The sequence below is a fragment of the Cryptomeria japonica genome, chromosome 3 (genome assembly GCF_030272615.1).
Source record: "Cryptomeria japonica chromosome 3, Sugi_1.0, whole genome shotgun sequence".
In the NCBI taxonomy this organism is placed as follows: domain Eukaryota; kingdom Viridiplantae; phylum Streptophyta; class Pinopsida; order Cupressales; family Cupressaceae; genus Cryptomeria; species Cryptomeria japonica.
In genome coordinates, this window is record NC_081407.1 from 163,867,109 (window position 1) to 163,871,816 (window position 4,708).

General features: G+C 37.5%; 1 long non-coding RNA gene across 1 annotated transcript; it reads right to left on the reverse strand.

Moving 5' to 3' along the window:
* Nucleotides 1-3,452: 3,452 nt before the first annotated feature.
* LOC131043353 (uncharacterized) lies at nucleotides 3,453-4,060 on the reverse strand. Its single transcript, XR_009105519.2, has 3 exons — nucleotides 3,969-4,060; nucleotides 3,781-3,830; nucleotides 3,453-3,702 (listed from the first exon to the last, which is right to left on the reverse strand). It is a non-coding gene; the product is annotated as an uncharacterized LOC131043353 (long non-coding RNA).
* Nucleotides 4,061-4,708: the final 648 nt, after the last annotated feature.

The window sequence follows — 4,708 nt, forward strand, 5'->3', positions numbered from 1 at the left end:
GGTGTCCTATGACCCCATAGGACACCATATGACCCCTTAGGACATCATACAACCCATAACGACACCATATTGTGTTATAAGGGGTCATATGGTGTCCTAAGGGGTCATAGGACACTAGATGACCCCTTAGGACACCATGTGACTCCTTAGAACACCATATAGTGTCGTTATGGGTCATATGGTGTCCTAACGGGTCATATAGTGTCTTATGACCCCTTAGGACACCATATAACCCCTTACATGTCGTTAGGGTTCACATTATGTCCTAAGGGATCATATAGTGTTCTATGACCCCTTAGGACACTATATGACCCCTTAGAACACCATATGGTGTCATTATGGGTTGTATGGTTTCCTAAGGGGTCATATGGTGTCTTAAGGGGTCATAACATACTGTAGACACCTAAAATTGTCATGTCTAATTAAATAAATATTTTATTTATTTAATTATCTAAGCCTAATTCTTCTATTAATTAAATAAATCTTTATTTATTTAATTAATTCATTTATCCTCTTCTAGCCTTATTTCTCATTTAAATAAATACATTTATTTATTTAAATTATCCTTTTCCTAAATTAAATAAATATCTTATTTATTTAATTGATCCTACTTCTTCTATTAATTAAATAAATCTTTATTTATTTAATTAATTCATTAACCTTTTCTACCCATGACACATGTCATTCATCTCTTAATTCATACACTACCTACCCCTTTCATTATTTTGCTATTTCTTCTACCTACCCTCTAATCCTAGTCGACCTCCTTTTTACACCTCTCAATCTTAACCCTCCATTTCATATTCTGTCTTCTATTTAAGAAGATGCTTTCTTCATTGTCAAACCCCAATGACCCTAATGAAGCATCCTAACTACTTGATCAATTGACTACACTATGATCCTACTTGCAACCACATTTCGTTCTTTGTTGAGCTCTTGTGCATATTAAAATCTGAGAGCAAATATATCAAGCAAGATCAATGGAGATAGGAAGAATGGAGATCAAAACCCTATTGGACATGTGATGGTATAATCTTTGTGATTTCATTTGATTTGCATTGTCTTAGGTAATCTTCATATGTTATGGTGGATCTTTGTTGATTGTTAGGCTAGGGTTTTGTGGTTGAATTCATTTAGTCTTTCAATATTTGTTATTATTGTTATCCATTTTCACCATAAACACATACCATATGACCCGTTAAGACACAATATGATCCCTAACGACACCTAAGGGGTCATATGGTGTCCTATGACCCCATAGGACACCATATGACCCCTTAGGACACTATACGACCCATAACGGCACCATATTGTGTCCTAAGGGGCCATATGGTGTCCTAAGGGGTCATAGGATACCATATGACCCCTTACGACACCATACAACCCATAACGACACCATATTGTGTCTTAAGGGGTTATATGGTGTCCTAAGGGGTCATAGGACACAATATGGCCCCTTAGGACACCATGTGACCCCTTAGAATACCATATAGCGTCGTTATGTGTCATATGGTGTCCTAAGAACAAGCCATTTGATCCTACGAGGTCATTTTATGGCACTCTAAAAAAGCCTATCTTAGTTTCAGTAGACCCGGATCCAGTTGCTCATGGTGACGCTTTCTCAGTTGTGACAAAAAGCGTCAAATGAGTTCAATGAAAAGTTGCACAATGCCCCATCTGTCAATCCGCTCCTCATGACACCAAATTGTCAGCTTGTACATGTTGGGGTGACTAGGTTTACGCTAGGAATGCCTTCATTTTTCTCTCCAACTCACTTGATCGTTGCGGGCCACACCCTAGCAGCAAAATTGCTTAAGTGCTCAAGTTGCTCAAAGCTGTCAATATTTGGCATCGCGTTTCTTGATGCCCATTAATCATAAGAACTATTCGTCTGATCTTACGGGGTTTTGTTATGGTACTCTAAAAAAGCCTCTCTTGGTTTCGGTAGACTCAGATCCAGTTGCTCGTGGCGATGCTTTCTCGATTGCGACAAAAAACGTCAGATGAGTTCCATGAAAAGTTGCACAATGCCCCATCTTTCAATCCACTTGTCACAGCATCAAACCGTCAGCTCAACATGTTGGGTTGGCCATTTTTACACAAGAAATGCCTTCTTTTTTCTCTCCAACTCGCCTGATCATTGCGGGCCACACCCTAGCAACGAAATCGCCTAAGTGCTCAAGTTGCTCAAAGTTGTCAATATTCGGCATCGCGTTTCTCGGCGCCTGTTAATTATAAGAATGAGTTGTCTGATCCTATGGGGTCATGTTATGGCACTCTAAAAAAGCCTCTCTCAGTTTCGATAGACTCAAATCTCGTTTCTCATGGCAATACTTTCTCGATTGCGACAAAAAGCGTCAGATAAGTTCATTGAAAAGTTGCACAATGCCCCACCTTTCAATCCGCTCGTCGCGGCACCAAACCGTCAGTTCGTATGCATCGGGGTGGCCCGGTTTATGCTAGGAATGCATTCATTTTTCTCTCCAACTCGCTCAATCATTGTGGGCCACACCCTAGCAGCGAAATCGCCTAAGTGTTCAAGTTGCTTAAAGTTGTCAATATTCAGCATCGCGTTTCTCGGCTCCTGTTAATCATAAGAATGAGCCATCTGATCCTACGGGGTCATGTTACGGCACTCTAAAAAATCCTCTCTCAGTTTCGGTAGACTCAGATCCAATTGCTCGTGGCGACACTTTCTTGGTTGCAACAAAAAGCGTTAGATGAGTTCAATGAAAAGTTGTACAATGCCCCATCTTTCAATCCGCTTGTCACGGCACCAAACAGTTAGCTCGTACGCGTCGGGGTGGCTAGTTTTATGCTTGGAATGCTTTCATTTTTCTCTCCAACTCGTCTGATTGTTGTGGACCACACCCTAGCAGCGAAATCACTTAAGTGCATGCATTAGATGAATAGAAGTTTATGGGCTATGCAATGTTTTTAGAATGGGTATTGGTACAATGGTCTTACATTGTCTAATTTTGGTTCTTTCCATGTTTCCTTTATATATTCTTATTTTGACTATAACTATTGAATTTGGGTTGATCTCCATAAGCTTGTGTCTTGGATTACAAACACATATTTAGGTTCAAAGCTTAAGTAACAATAAACTTTGTGCAATTATTCATTTAATCATTTGTACTACAATTATGGATAGCCATAATAAATGATTTGCATTAACCAAAAAGCTACAAATCCATGCAACATTGTATACCGTTCAAACTATCAAATATATCCAATACAGACAAATAGGCTTTCTAAAAGCCATATGGACATAGAATTTCACGTATTCATAAAAAAAAAACATATGTTCAAAATTGCTATAAAGGCATACAACATGATATCCAATAAAGTCAAATAGGGGTTTGCCAAAAGCCATATGGACATAGAATGTTACATATTCATAATACAAAACATATGTTCAAAATTGCCATATAGCCATACAACATGGTATCCAATAAAGTCAAATAGGAGCTTGCCAAAATCCATATGGACATAGAATGTCACATATTCGTAATACAAACATATGTTCAAAATTTCCATATAGGCATACAACATAGGACCCTATTCTATTCATTTCCCTCTAGGGGAAGGAAACAGATCATGAGATATCTTTACCTGTCAAGGGGATGGAGATGTATATGATGCAGGTGTCTTTCGAGTACATCCACTCGACCTCCTCTCCAGACTTTTTTGTAACTTCACCTGATACAATGAAAAGAATGATGTTATCATATACAAAAATTGAATTTTAGAATGATATATAATAGAATAGTCACTTACCGCATACAAATAATCATGATGTTCATCCACAATAGGTGCATGTTCATGATCTGGAGTGACAAGCCCCTCTTGTAAGCATCACAATATAAATTAAACTAGATACAAGTGTCGTTAAAATTTTCAATAACATATTATTAAGATAACAAATGTAATGCTAAATTTACTAAATTTACAAATATGTCTCATACTTCTGTTAGAGAAGTTGAACTTGCTATGGCTACAGCAACACCGCGCTCCATTGACGCGCGGATAGCAGGAGGAGTCTCTGATGTCAACATCTGAAAATTAAACAAAGTATATTGATTAATCGCAAAAACTATCTATATTATTTAATAACATTAAAGATAAATTGTTTACCTGGGTGAAAGATTGTCAATGAAATACACTACGAGGTGTTGATGTTGAAGCTCTAGCATCAAACTATTTGACATCCAAAATGAGTAATTATAAAATCATTCACATAAGGTTCAACTATCTACATATATTAATTATATTTCTTCACTCGTTGTATACCTTTGGAGTCGATGAAGTCATGAAAAAGGGTGTTGCAGGAATGTTGCTAGTATTGTGAACACTTTGACCCTGATTTTTTATCGTAATAATTTACTAATTTAGATATATTCTCAAATTTCCATATAAGATTTAATAAAAAGAATGAAATTAACTTGTAATGAAATTCACCTGGGTATCAATGCCAAATGTTTCGTTTAGCAAGGATTCTGTCATGACAATGTTCTCTATAGCAAACACCACTCGTGCACGTGCATTCTCGAAACTATTAGGATCATAAGTGCAAAGAGAACCACAAGATCGACAAAAATGAGTTGGAACTCGATGCCTAGAAGAATCACCATCATCACTCGCATCACCCTCTACGAGAGGCCTAGCATATTGTATAAGGGTCTGAGTGAGTGAGATAATGGAGTCT